At 33.9% G+C, this 15,965-nt stretch overlaps 2 pseudogenes; one reads left to right on the forward strand and one right to left on the reverse strand.

The window, feature by feature from the left end:
• Positions 1–4,998, forward strand: part of LOC124974761 (STE20/SPS1-related proline-alanine-rich protein kinase-like) — a 5,410-nt pseudogene extending 412 nt beyond the window's left edge.
• Positions 4,999–11,163: 6,165 nt separating this feature from the next.
• Positions 11,164–11,380, reverse strand: LOC124974755 (protein C19orf12-like; annotated as a pseudogene).
• Between the last annotated feature and the right edge of the window lie 4,585 nt (positions 11,381–15,965).

Below are 15,965 nucleotides of genomic sequence, written 5' to 3' on the forward strand. Positions count from 1 at the left end.
CATATGGTAGATGGAATATTCTTTGGACATTGAGAAATCCACTTGATGTTATTAATATAACTATTGTTTATTCATTGATTTTTGTCTGGATTTTCTATCTGTTGGTGAGAGTGTGGTATTAAAGTTATTCATCATTCTTATATCAAGGCCTATATCACCCTTTATGTATGGTACTATTCATTTTATGAAATTGGGGGCTCCAAATTTCAGGACATTTACATGTGTAATATTATAGCTTCTTGATGTATTATGCACTTGATCAATATATAGTGAAATTTTGTTTCACAGATCTTGTTTAAAAGTCTATTTTGTGGAATATAATTACTGCTATCCATGTTTTAGAATTCCATTTGCTTTTAATACTTTTTCCGTCTTTTCACTTTCAGTCTGTCTGCATTTTAGATAAGTTTCTTATATGTAGCACACTGTTAAGTCTTATTTATTTTTTCATGTATTTAGTCAGCTTGTTGTTTAATCAGAGAATTAAGACTATTTAATTTCAGAATTATTATTAAAATGTATGTGTTTGTTCCTGCTATTTCAGTGATTTTCTCTGGTTGTTTTGAATATCTGTTGTTCATTTATTTTCTTTTATCCTTTCTAAGTTTGATGGCCTACTACTTATAAATTTGATTCCTTCCTATATCTCTTAGCATGCTACCATTGACTGTGATTTATTCATTCACATAGTCTCATGATTATGATTGTCTTTATTTCTCTTGAGTGTAGTTAGGGTTCTCTTAAATATCATCTATAAAGCTGTCCTGGTGATTATGAATTCCCTCTGATTATGCTTATCTTGACATGTTTTGATTATTCTTCAATTCTGAATGATAACCTTGCTCTTATATTAATGTTCTTTGACAGTTATTTTCTTTCAGGACTTGAAGCACATTATTTCATGCCCTTATGGCCTTTAGAGATTTGGCTATAAAATCTGTTGTTTGTCTAATGGGTTTTCATTTATTGTACCATGACTCACCTTCTTTTGTAAATTTAATATTCTTCTGCATTTTTGACAATTTACCTATAACATGTCATTTAGTTGTTCATCTCTGTATTTCTATATTGGGGCTCTAAATATCCCTGAAACATGGATGTCCATGTCTTTCCTAATATTTGAGAAATTTGTGACTCTTATTTCAATTTATATTTTTCCTATGCACTCTGAATGTAGCTCTTCACCTTCTGGTATGCTAATTATATGAATGTTTGATATTTTAATGGTGTTTGGAGGTTTCTTCTTTTTATTTTTTGTCTGAATATAATATTTTGGCAAAATCATCTTTGAATTCAAATGTCTCTGTTCCTTTTGATCTAGTCTAGTATTTTGGCATTCAACTGAGTTTTTATCTAACAAAGTTACTGCATATTTCATTTCTAAGATTTGCGTTTGGTTCTTTTCCCCTGAATTTTCTCTTTATTTGATTTCTCTTTTATTCTGTATCTTTTTCCTTAAGTCTCTGAATTGTTTATTTGTATTCTATCAGATTTCATTAAGTTTTTTGAATTGTCCTTTGAATCTTTGTCTGGTATTTCATCTATATTGGTATTTTTGAAATGATAGTATGGAACTATAAATTTTAGAGGATGACACATTACCTTTCTTTTTAATATTGCTTGTGTTGCTATGGTAAGATTTACTCATCTGCTGGGATGGATGGTTCTTGAATTTCATGCGGTGCCATCATAGCGAATTTTCTGTCAATGTGACATAGGTTTGTTGTATAAAGTGAGTTTATTTCAAACTGGACTCCACAGTGTAATCTTTTTATGTCCTTGTTTGCAGATTATGGATTTATGTACAGAGTGTACTGCATCATTGTCAGAGAGACCTCTGTCTCTTTAAGACATGTAAATATGGAATAACTCTAATACTCAGGCAGGTGTATTATAGGCAGTGGAGCATGTCATAGAACACAGAGAGAAAGGCAGAGAAAGAAAAGAAAATCAAGAATTCATCTTAGCCAAAGGGTTTAGAATATTTCTCAATAAGTTCTCTAAGGCTTAGGTTATTTTAAGGGGTTTGTGGAGTCTAAAGTATACTCAAATCATAAACATTTCTTTGTGTATGTTATTTAATATTGTTTTAGCATTATAATTATCTCCTTTTAAATTATTATTTGAATAAAGTGGAATGGTATTTTGGTTATGGGTAGGTCTTGTGAAATTTCTATGAATTTTCTCGTTATATTGAATGATAGTATTTCCAACTATGTTCTTATCAAATTTCATAAATTTCAGCTTTTCAAGAAAATTAGAGATTTGGTACATAGCTAATTTTATTTTACAGAGTTCAATAGGAACTTACTTATAAATTTATAACAGTATAAAATATATGTAATGGTATTGAATACATTATATTTTTTAAGATTTAAATATTTATATTAGTATTTATTTAGCTTTCACGTATACATTTGTAATATAACATTCGCTTTATATTTATGCATGGTATAATCATATGTGCATTGTTATATTTATGTATTTTGTTGTAAAATTTACATAAGTTGATATAGTATTCATGTATACACAATACCTATTCTACCATAATAATTTATTCAAGCCAATTAGTGTTGCTTTTTTGGTGCCATCCCTTTTTGTATATTCTGTAGAGACAGTTCACATGCCCATCCTTGTGTTGGCTTTTATCCTGATTAAATCACTCTTCTCCTTCTCTTTACGTCATCAAATATTACATCTTCAGAAAGAGTGCACAGAGAATTTAACAGACAGGTTTGTAAATATACAACTCTAACCTCCTCAGCACAATTTTTATGATAGCTTACCTATTTAATTTAATGTATAAAATAAAGCTAACTATATTGTGGAGGCACCTGTGTGAGACAATAAATATGAGAGACAATTACCTATCATTTTTGTGGCTTCTATTGCATTAGTACATTACTTTAAGAAATACATCTTTAGTTAAGTTTTCCTTTTTGGCCACTAGGTTTTTTAATCTGAAATATCTATTATACAAACATAGTTTCTGTGTGATAAAAACTATATGATTTTTAAAACATCTGGGATATTAATATATATTTTTCCGTTTCTTATTGCATGGTCTTAGTATCTTTGAAATTGCATTTCTTTCCTGCTTGGTTTTATTTTGTTCTGTTTTAATGCAAGCTATTTCCAGCAAATATTTTAGAGTAGTATTAAAATTTTATTGGAATGCAAGTGGATCAGCAGTATGTTTTAATTAGTGGACATTACTAAGGTGACTTTTCCCCTCCTGATGGAATAACACTGCTCAACATTTATAGCTCCTTTTTCTTGAATTGATCATTTACTCTACAAAGAAAACTTCCAATATCTTAACTTTTGCACTGAAACCTAATAACCATCCTTCTTAGAACTGAGAATGGCCCTTTCTCACTCTTTAGCTCATGGAATTTTATTGCATGTATAAGTAGAATTATCAATAATTTTTTAGCAGCAGGAGCAGGGAGGGTGTTCACCAGTGGAGAGGTGTTGGTGGTGAGGCAAGGGAAGATTCAAGTGGAAGATTGCCCTCTAGTTGGTGCATCCTGGAAGCTGCAATAGGGGCACCTGCCCCTGACCCAGCTTCCCAGGCCTTGGACTGGCACATCTGCACGATGCATATGAGCTGCAAGAGGTTACCTGCAATGGAGCTACTACTGTGGTTCAGGCTTCCCTATGCAAACCCAGGCAAGAACATGTAACAATAAAGTGTATCAACCTGGAAAAATTTCAGACCAGAATGTGAACCATTAAAACAAATTCATGTCATGAGTCAGTGCAGCTATCTCAATGTAGTTTCCTATTACAACTCTTTTGTGGTAAAAGTTGAATTTGGCCTGGTCATGAAATTGCTAAGTGGAGGATCAGTTTTAGACATCATCAAATACATTGTCAACTGAGGAGAGCACAAGAAAGGAGAGGAAGAGGCAGTATAGCAACAGTTCTTAAAGAGGTTTGGGGAGGCTTAGGCAATCTACACAGAAATGATCAGATTCATAGAGATTTGAAAGCTGGTAATACTTCTGGTTAAGGATGGTTTTGTACAAATTGCAGATTTGGGGTAAGTGCATTCTTAGCAACAGGGTGATGTTACAAGCAATAGAGTAAGAAAAGCACTGTTTTCACTCCATGTTGGATGGCATTTGAAGTTGTGGAACAGGTGAGAGCCCATGACTGCAAGGCTGACATGTGGACTTTTGGAATATTGTCCATTGAAATAGCAACAGGAACAGTATCTTATCACAAATACCTTCCTATGCACATGTTAATATGGACTCTGGAAAATGACCCACCCACTTAATAAACCTAAAGAGAACATAAATGATGAAAAAATATGGCATGTCTGTTAGAAAATTACTTTCACCATGTTTTCAAATGTATTGTTCCAAAAGACTCACAGCAGCAGAACTTTTAAATGCAACTACTTCCAGAAAATCAAGAACAGAGAATACCTGATTGAGAAGCTGCTTACCAGAATGGCCAGATAGCCCAAAGAGAAGTTCCAGGGTCAAGCAGTCACCTCCAGAAAAACAAAGAAAGGGACTGGGAGTGGAGTGATGAGGAAATGGATGAGAAAAGTGAAGAGGGGAAAGCAGCTGCTTCTCAGGAAAAGTTAAAGTGTAAAGAAGAAAATTAGAGATCTCAGTGAACACCAGCAGCCCAGAGCAAATACAGTCCTCTTTGCATGATTCTCAGGGCCAACCCAATGTGAGTGAAGACTACAGAGAAGCTTCTTACACCACAAACCTCATCTTAAGATTGAGAAGCTTCAGCAAGAAACTTAATGATATAGAATTTGATTTATTCCAGGAAGAGATACAGCAGATGCTGTATCTCAGGAGCTCTTCCCTATTGACCGGGTTTATGGTCATCATGTAGTTATAGTGCTGCTAACTTACAGAAGATTGTAAATGATCCCAAAGCTTTAAAATATTGACATTTAAGTTGGCTTTTGGCTGTTATGGGTCAGAGATTTCTGATGAAGTGAAACTGATTAGGTTTGTTCAACTGTGAGCCGATATTGACCCTTGCTATTATACTGATCTGTTGTGCCCCACTCCATACCCTCTCCCTGTCCACACACCCCCCATTCCCAGCCCCAGCAAAATCAGAATATTGAAGAGACTGACTTTGATGAATGGAATAAAATTACTTTTTAAAAATTTCAGAACTCCGAATTCTGTTTTATTATCTAGCAGTCCACTGTATGAAAATGAGCAAATGATACAGTTGCCTGATCCTGATTTTTCCGAGAGCTCTTAATATTCTTAGCATTCAATTTAGATAGCCCATAAATGAAAATAATCTGAAATATACTCATGTGGTCCTATTTACTGGTAACAAAATGAATTTTCTATCAGAAACCTATTTCTCCTTTCATTGTTGTTATTTCTGTTGTAATTCAATTGTACATCTAACAATACTACTCCTTTTATGTTTACTTAGAAGTTAATAATCTTATAAAGAGATTTACTAACAAATTCTAGTTTTAAAAACTGTGTATTTTATTTTTTATATATTTATACATTACACATATAGCTATAATTAAAAAGGTTTTGATTATATGCTTCTTGCAGTTGATCACTTGTTATTTAAGCAAAAATTTCAGGTCTATCCTATTAATATTTATAAATTTAATTTTTGAAAACTGAATTATGAACTAGGATGCTTCTTTTTTACCTAAAAAGCAATCCACAATCTGATTGTCTCTTAGGAAAGGAAGGTGCCTTGCAATCTTTCACATAAAGAATGTGCCTGAGGCTGATATCCTTGGGAACAATTTCAAATCTAAAATTTCCTCTACATCAGGTGGCATATGGAAGATCTGCTTCCTTAGAACAGTTAGAATGCTATAAAAGTGTTGCCATTCTGTTAGGTTGCTAACTCTATACCCCTCTATGATTTGGCTCTCTTTAAGAGAGGATTTGTTACTCTAAAAGTAATAAACTTGAAAATCCCAGAGTCTGTTTACTTTAAATTCTGTAAAAACATAGATGGAGTGAAAATAATAAGAAAGGGATTTGTGCAATGACTAATAAATTCCTGTTAAGTTTCAAGATAAATACTTTTAACCCAAGTAGCCTTGTGCTAGACTATATATTCTGGAACTAGTATACCTAAGGATTTTCACAGTTGGCATCTAAAGTTTCAGGGAGGTGAGCTCCTAGGATGTCACTATGGTTCTTTCCTAATTAACCCTAGATACGCCACTCTTTATATACTTTAAAAAGCAAATATATTAGCAATAAAGAAAAGTTTTTTAATAATTGCCTTGTCATAATTGTTAAGGTGTTCTGGAGCCATTTTCTGTTCCATTTTATTGTTTACAATGATTCCTCCAATATGACCTCAAAGATAAAGAAAAATGAAATTGTATTGCACAACAAAAATTATTGATTAGATATCATAGAAGCACCGTCTGAAATAGGACGGATGGTTTGTACTTACTGAGAGATTTGTTCTCTTAGGGAGAAACTTGCACTGGAGTGAAAAAAGGCAAATAAGAATATATATGATCTCTGATAAATAATCTGATCTATGGAAGAGCAATGTGTGATCTAGAACATCTTATTATATGATGATCCTGTACTTCCTTTAATTTTTATCAGTGATTTATTGCCACATGTCTTCATAGAACTGGTGGTATGGACATGATTCTCCATTTCTGGGTAAGCAAAGAGAAATTTCTAGGTCTAGTAATAGATCTAAGCTGCTACTCACTGTCACTGTGGGAGGAAAGCTCTCATTAGAAAATAGATCTTGCTGGGTCAAGTACTATTAATGGTCTTGATGTGTGTGTCTACCTCAAATTCACATGTCGAGATCCTAACCCACAGGGTGTTGATATTAAAGGGGTTTGGAAGTGATTATGTCACCTATAGAATTTTTGTCCTCCCAAAACAGGCCTACAACTGCACACTTGGAACACTTCCACCATGTAGGACCCAGTGAGAAAGCCCTGGAAACCAGGAAACTTGCCCTCACAAAGTCTGGACATTCTGGTACCTGGATCTTGGTCTACTCAGTCTCAGAAAATGTAAGAAACTGAATTTCTACTGTTTGTAAACTATTTAGAATATGGTATTTTGTTGTAGCAGCCCAAATTGTCTAAGACTGGTATCCAAATGCCAATATTCTAATGTTCAAATTCAGTTTCAACAGCTCCACAGAGTAAACTGGTTGGGTAAATAATGTTCTAAGATTTTAATTCTGTGATATATATTTTAAACCAATAGTCTTAGTTTTTGAACCAACATCATCTATGCTTTTAAAAGAATCTATTCATCTATTCTTGACTCTTTAAGTGATTTTTAAGTGTCATGATTTATTTTGTATGTGAAATTTCCCCTCTTGCTGGTTTAAGGCCTAATTCTTTTTGCTTTACTAAGTCACTTATGAGTTTTTTTATCATTTCCAGTTGTAAAAGTGTTGTTGCTCTAATTTTCTTTATTATTTTAAGTTTTAATAACACACTCTGTCGATTTAACCTTCAGAATTGATTCAGGAGGGATAGATTGTAAACATGATTTGACATTTATTGTTATATTTAGTTATACATGATAGCAGGATGCATTTTGATTTCTTGTACACAATTGGAGTACAATTTTTCACTTCTCTGACAGAATATTCGTATTTGAGAACGGTAACCTAGGGAACATGGAAAAAATAGTAAAAATCAAGATAATGCAATATTAATAATTAAAATATACTGAATGTTAAACACCATTTAACAATTTTGCAAAGGTCAGTTTATTAAATCCTGACAGCATTTTCAAGTAATAGTTGTGCTTACTCTGAGACATCCATTATTAATATTACTATTCAGTTGAATGTTCTATAAGTGGAGATAATAATAGTAGCAAGCAAATAAGTTCTTGTGGATATGAAATACATAGTTATACTCTGAAATATGTGAATTTTGCCCAATAAAATTTATGTGAATTTATAAACTAAATTAAACTAAATAATACATAAAAGGATATGGAACCGTGCCTGAATCATTTGCATTTGTGGGAGGTATAAAATCATTATCCTTTCAAAGATGTTCCCATCCTAAACCCAAAATTAGAGAAGATTCAATGTTATATGATCAGAGGAAATTAAGGTTGTAGGGAGAATTAAGTTTTCAATCAGATGATAAATAGATCACCCTAGAAAGTCAGGTTAACTCAATGAAATCACAAGGAATTTTCAAACTTGAGAGATTTTAGGGATTCAAGAGAAAACATGATAGGAAGCAAATTTGGAATCATGCAAAGTGAAGCCTCATTCTGGTTCTCCTAGTGTAAAAGATCATCAGAAGCCCAGGTCAAGAATGCCACTAATCCTAGAAGATAGAAATAGCAAAGCATGGGATTCTTTCTTCAGTCTCCAGGCTTTATTTTAATCTAATAAGTAAGTAATAATTTTTGCAACAGTAATTGGAAACACTTCAGTGCTCAACAAGTATTACTTTCATAAATCCCATAAATTTAAAGATGAATAAAATGAGCAAAACTGGAATAAAAACATTCCTAAGATCATTTTGTAAACTTTAGAATTAGAATATAATTGCAGATTGTCTAAATTAATGAATATCCTTAGTTGTATCATAGTGCTAAAGTATTTAATGCATGTAATACTACCAGAAAAACTTAAAGAGAAACACAACCTCATGTATACAGCTTTTATTAAATTTAATTTATTATAGTTAAATAAAACATTCAAAAATCAAACTTTTCTAATTTCAGAGATCAAAAGACATGTAGGTTAACTTCTAAACTCTCATTAGATTTTATAAAACCAATTTATGATAAATTATAAAATATATACAGTATATTTTGTACATTTTATGGTACTCAGTAATAAAGTTTTTATCATTTCATAATGAATAAGAATATTTGCATTTTAATTCCTGAATAGCTTAAGTAACATTATGTCACATATAACTACAACAAAATCAAGTTGTATACATTGAAATAACCACTTTTTAGTGAAATTTATCTAACTACAAGTAGGTTTAGATTTCTAAATTCATATGGTAATTCACTGTGCATAGTGTATACCAATTTAGACTACTTTATGAATCATTTTTTGTTTTTTTTCTGTATGTGGGGAAGACAAAATTTGAAGTTCCTATTATATATACTGATTCCCTGCAATATAGTCAAGATAACAAAACTTCATATATATAGTAAATAAAATATTCCAGAGAAAATAATTTTTTAAAGTATCCTTTCATAGGTATTTGATAAACATTATTGAATTAAAATAAAAGATATTACTTTATATTTCAAGTTCCCCACATACACAAAAGTATACATTAAAGGAGGCCATTTTATGAGTAGAATTATTTTATAAAATATATTAAGTAAATATACTGTGCATTAGTAAAACAAATTTTATGTGTATATTTTTGTTGATTATATTTTATTATAACTAAAATAAAGATAACCAATAGAATTGAATATATGGAAATACAGTAAAATTATTTCTAGACAAATACCAAAGGGACATGTCATCAATGTTTTAGATTTAAAATATTTGATGTGAACCAAGCCTAAGATTCTTTTCTTTCCCTAACTGTGATAATTATAAGTTTAAGTAATAATTTTTTCAGGTTCTTGAACAATTTGAGAGAATTGTTTGTATTCTAATTTTTCCCAGAAAAAAAAGTATGAAACAAAATTTGTAAAATAATTTAATTTAAAATATGGTTTATTAAATACATAAGTATGTATTCAAACTGTAATTAAATAATTATTTGCTATAATTAATTAAAATTGTAATTATTTGCTGAATTGTTTAAAATTCTTATCTTTCATATAGTATCTTTCATAATGATCTTCTGCATCCTAGTAGGAATACAATTTAAAATATTTCTAACTCAGTTGCATGGTCTACTTCACTGCATTAACTTTGAAACATTTTATTGCATTTCTTTTCAATGAGTCTTGTATTAGACCACAATCTTTGTTAGGTTTCTTATAGTGAAATGTATATTTTTTATGATAAACTTTAATAGATAACCAAATAGTAAAATGGTATTTTGTGAACTTGGTGATAAAATGGAGAAAGATTTTAAATTTGTGTTAAAAGGATAATGATCAATGATTTCATTGTAGAATAAGAGCTTAGACTGGACCCAGTGGCACATGCCTGTAATCCCAGTGGCTAGGGAGGCTGAGACAGGAGGATCAGAGTTCAAAGCCAGACTTAGCTAAAGCAAGATGCTCAGCAACCCAGTGAGACTTTGTCTTTAAATAAATATAAAATAGGACTGCAGATGGCCTCTGTGCCCCAATATCCACTCCCTCCCAATAAAAGAACTTAGGAAAAGGATTTTTTTTTTTAGAAAAAGAATTTTATTTCAAGAAAAATAATTTATTTCAAGGAAAAGCATTTTTTTTTTAGAAATAAAATGTAGTGTGATTGTCAAGTATTTCTGAAGGCAAAGTGAATACAATATTAGGGGGATCTTTAGGGTGAAACATTTGTTACAGATGGATTAGTATCCCACTATCTCAGAGCAATACTTTGTACTGAAAATATTTCATTTAAAATGCCAACTTGGGAACTACCATATGTTCTCAGATGAGGAACAAGATACTAGGGAGAAGAGAGTGAGGTGTGTAGCTAGTGGGAGACAGGCCAGCCTGCTTGGCATTGAGAATTTACTCAACAACAGCCACCCCTGTGAGGCCACTGAGAAGTCACTGGGCAGAAAGGGATGTACCCATGAGGTAAACATGATTGTGGCATAGACCAGCTCTGAGTGAAACCCTGAATCCTGGGGGTCCAGCCCTGCAACAGGCGTCTGGAAGAGAAGCCATCTTCACAAGATGAGGAGAAGGAAGTATACTTAGCAATTAGCTGAACACAATAACCTCTTCCAGATTCCCGAAAGCCAAGGCCTGCAGTGCTAAGCCTTTGCTCTTTCCAGTTTCACAGTTAAGAAGTGCTGCCAGTGCACATCAACACACATGAGCGTGAAACACGACTTCTTCATAAGTAACTGCTGGCCATGCCTGGTATGGTGGTAGCCTATGCAGGAGGACCTTCCACTCCAGTGTAAGGTAATTCACTGATGATGTGCAAATTTCTCAGGGGGATTCACTGGACTTCCCCCAGACTCCTCAGTTACCTTTGGAGAGGCATAGAGTCATTGAAGCATAACCCCCACTTCCCAGGAAGAGCAGCCTAGTCATTGTACTGAATTTCACGCCTCCAGCTCTTTGGTAACATAGTTCACCAGCATCACCATTAGCTGCCCATAACCAGAGTAATCAGTTGCACAGCATCTGTGCAATCCAAGTGCCAGACACTGGCAGTGACTTCATTAAAGATCTGCTGCTGCTCAGCGGAGGCAGCTCTTTTAAGATCTGTGGAATTGGCTCTTAAACTGGCCACTTGTCATCCAGGCACCTAATAGACCTCCATCAGCCCCTGGTGGTGAGGAGGGCCTGCCACACATGCCTTTGAGGTCAAGGGCCACTGCATGCCCTTGAGGGACTGAGGCCTGCTGGGGCCCCACATCATCCTCCCTGCCCCGCCTGGCCCCCACCGGGCCCCCACCCAGGACACCACCCAGTTCAGACTCTGGCGCGCTCACCAGAGACTTCCCCAGGCCACCACATAGACCTCCCAGGTAAAGGAATTATTTAAGAGCAAATTGAATATTTATTATGGTTAACTGATTCTATGTGGTACATCTAAATTTGAGGTAATAAAATATATAACTACTGCTGAAAGAAAAGATATATTGAAAGGGAGAATAATTCAATCTTATTAAATCAAATTTAATTTTTTTTAAATTGAGTAATAAATAAACATCATCTTTCTTTTGAAAAATTTTCAAAAGTCAAAAATCTTGTATTTCATACAGTTGTTTGATTTTTACATTTGTTCATATTTTATACCATTATGATATATACATGTTCCTTTATTTATTTTTGTACTAGAACCTGAACTCGGGGGTACTTAACACTGAAACACATCCCCAGCCTACTTTTTAAATTTTTATTTTGAGACAGGTTTTGCTAAGTTGCTTGGGGCCTCACAAAGTTGCTGATGCTGTCCTCTAACTTGTGATCCTCCTGTTTCTATCTCCTGAGTCACTGCGATTACAGGAGTTCACCACTGCACCCAGCCCCAATCTCATTGTTTAAATTGTGTTTATTCTACAGGATATTTTCTAGATAATTAATTTTGAATATGCGACTCCTCATCAGTTTCCTTTTCTTTCATGTTGCTTTATAAAAATAGTCACTATGACTTTTTGACTCCCTAATAACCCTTTAGTTCTCAATTTAAACTTCTAATCCTTATAAAGAAAGATCAACCTTTTCCAGTGCTGTGTCAAAACCTGGTCTTCATAAATTTTGTGCAACTCATATTTCTACAGTGCTTTATTTAAAGCTAATATTTACTGTTTCCTTTACCAAATTTTATGCTACTTGGGAGCAGGAACCATATACAGTTTTCTACTCCCAGGCTTTGTGTGTGCCAGACACATAATAGGTATGGTGGTACATATTTGGGAAATGCATGAATAAGTTGGGATGTGATACCATTTTATTTTGAAGGCAGGAGTAGATCATTTGACAAGCAATTTTAGGAGAGGAAAGTTTATTTGACACTCAGTTTCAGGGTCTCAGTCCTTAGATGAAGGGCTCCATTGCTCTGGGCCAGAGGTAAGGCAGAATAGCCTGGTGGAAGAGTGTGGCAGAGAAAAGCAGCTCAGGATGTGGCAGTTAGGAAGCAGAGAGCAAGCTCCACACACCAGGTAAAAAAGCTTTTCCCCAGTGACCTAACTCCTCCAACCACTCTCTACCTGCCTTAGTTACCACCCAGTTACTTTTACCAGTGAAATAATGCACTGAATTAGGTTAATGTACTCATAACACAGTCAGTTCACCTCTAAATGGTTCTTGCATTGTCTAACATGAGCTTTTGGGGGACATCACATATCTAAACCATAACATACAGTAAGTTATAAAAAAATAGAAACAAATATTTTAAAGCTCAAATAGCAAAGTTTTATGTTGCTCAGTCTTTCCATCTTCTTTATGTTATTACAATGATGATTTTATCAGGGTCAGGACTAGAATCAATTTACATGTGTGTCTAAAATAAAAATTTATTTATCCTATCTTCTAAACATGGGTTATTATAAAATTAAAATTAATTTACAAATATCTAAAACAGATTAAACTATAAATTCAGGGATTTTATCTTTTATTCTCATTATTTTCAGTTAGTTTTGTATATGGCTATGTTTCATATTTTGTACTTACTTAGAAGGACATTCATACTTTAAAAAATGTGTCTATTTGTTCCTGTTACAGAACATATATAATAATTTAATCCTTACATTCGCATTAGAAGAATTTTCAGTGTTTGAAATATAGTCATTCTTTTTTTTATTGTAAACAAATGGGATACATGTTGTTTCTCTGTTTGTACATGGCATAAAGGCATACCATTTGTGTAATCATAAATTTACATAGGGTAATGTTGTTTGATTCATTCTGTTATTTTTTCCCTTCCCCCCCCCCCCCCCCCCCCCTCTTTTCCCTCTATACAATCCTTACTTCCTCCATTCTTGCCCCCCTCCCTAACCCCAACTCTAACCCTAACACTAACCCCTCCACACCCCATTATGTGTCATCATCCACTTATTAGCGATATCATTCGTCCTTTGGTTTTTTGAGATTGGCTTATCTCACTTAGCATGATATTCTCCAATTTCATCCATTTGCCTACAAATGCCATAATTTTATCATTCTTTATGGCTGAGTGATATTCCATTGTATATATATATACCACAGTTTCTTTATCCATTCATCAATTGAAGGACATCTAGGTTGGTTCCACAATCTGGCTATTGTGAACTGAGCAGCTATGAACATTGATGTGGCTGTATCTCTGTAATATGCTGATTTTAAGTCCTTTGGGTATAGGCCATGGAGTGGGATAGCTGGGTCAAATGGTGGTTCCATTCCAAGTTTTCTAAGGAGTCTCCACACTGCATTCCAGAGTGGCTGCACTAGTTTGCAGCCCCACCAGCAAAGTATGAGTGTACGTTTCGCCCCACATCCTCGCCAACACCTGTTGTTGCTTGTATTCTTGATAATCGCCATTCTAATTGGGGTGAGATGGAATCTTAGGGTGGTTTTGATTTGCATTTCTCTTATTACTAGATATGTTGAACATTTTTCCATATGTTTGTTGACTGCTTGTAGATCTTCTTCTGTGAAGTGCCTATTCATTTCCTTAGCCCATTTGTCAACTGGACTATTTGCATTCTTGGTGTAGAGTTTTTTGAGTTCTTTATAGATTCTGGAAATTAGTGCTCTATCTGAAGTATGATTGGCAAAGATTTTCTCCCACTCTGTAGGCTCTTTCTTCGCATTGCTGATAGTTTCCTTTGTTGAGAGAAAGCTTTTTAGTTTGAATCTATCCCAGTTATTAATTCTTGCTTTTTTTTCTTGTGCTATGGGAGTCCTGTTGAGGAAGTCTGGTCCTAAGCCGACATGTTGAAGCTCTGGGCCTACTTTTTCTGCTATAAGATGCAAGGTCTCTGGTCTGATTCTGAGGTCCTTAATCCATTTTGAGTTTAGTTTTGTGCATGGTGAGAGATATGGGTTTATTTGTTGAAGAGGCTATCTTTTCTCCATTGCATATTTTTGGCCCCTTTGTCTAGTATGAGAATAATGTATTTATTTGGGTTTGTATCCATGTCCTCTATTCTGCACCATTGATCCACCTTTCTATTTTGGTACCAATACCATGCCGTTTTGTTACTATTGCTTTGTAGTAGAGTTGAAGATCTGGAATTGTGATATCCCCTGCTTCACTCTTTCTGCCAAGGATTGCTTTAGCTATTCTGGGTTTTTTATTCTTCCAGATGAATTTCATAATTGCTTGCTCTATTTCTGTAAGGTGCATCATTGGGATTTTAATTGGGATTGCATTGAATCTGTATAGCACTTTTGGTAGTATGGCCATTTTGACAATATTAATTCTTCCTATCCAAGAACAGGGGAGATCTTTCCATCTTCTAAGGTTTTCTTAATTTCTTTCTTTAGTGTTCTGTAGTTCTCACTGTAGAGGTCTTTCACCTCTTTTGTGAGATTGATTGCCAATTATTTTATTTTTTTCGATGCTATTTTGAATGGGGTAGTTTTCCTAATTTCTCTTTCTGAAGATTCATCACTTATGTATAAAAATGCCCTAGATTTATGTGCATTGATCTTATATCCCGCTACTTTACTGAATTCACTTATGAGATCTTAAAGTTCTCTGGTGGAATTTCATTGTTTCTCTAAGTATATAATCATATCATCAGCAAATAGGGATAGTTTGAGTTCTTCTTTTCCTATTCGTATTCCTTTAATTTCTTTGGTCTGTCTAATTGCTCTGGCTAGAGTTTCAAGGACGATATTGAAAAGAAGTGGTGAAAGAGGACATCCCTGCCTTGTTCCTGTTTTTAGGGGGAACGCTTTCAGTTTTTCACCATTTAGAATGATATTAGCCATGGGCTTAGCATAGATGGCCTTGACAATGTTAAGGCATGTTCCCACTATCCCTATTTTTTCTAGTGTTTTGAGCAAGAAGGGTGCTGTATTTTATCGAATGCTTTTTCTGCATCTATTGAAATAATCATGTGATTCTTGATTATTATTGGTCTATTGATATGGTGAATTACATTTATTGATTTCCTGATGTTGAACCAACCTTGCATCCCTGGGATGAAACCCACTTGATCATGGTGCACTATCTTTTTAATATATTTTTGTATGCAATTTGCTAAAATTTTGTTGAGAATATTTGCGTCGATGTTCATTAAGGATATTGTTCTGAAATTTTCTTTCCTTGATGTGTCTCTGGTTTAGGTATCAGGGTTATATTGGCTTCATAGAATGAGTTTGGGAGGGTTCCCTTGTCTTCTATTTTATGGAATACTTTGAGAAGTATTGGAATGAGCTCTTCTTTAAAGG

The sequence above is a fragment of the Sciurus carolinensis genome, unplaced genomic scaffold (assembly GCF_902686445.1).
Source record: "Sciurus carolinensis unplaced genomic scaffold, mSciCar1.2, whole genome shotgun sequence".
Lineage (NCBI taxonomy): Eukaryota > Metazoa > Chordata > Mammalia > Rodentia > Sciuridae > Sciurus > Sciurus carolinensis.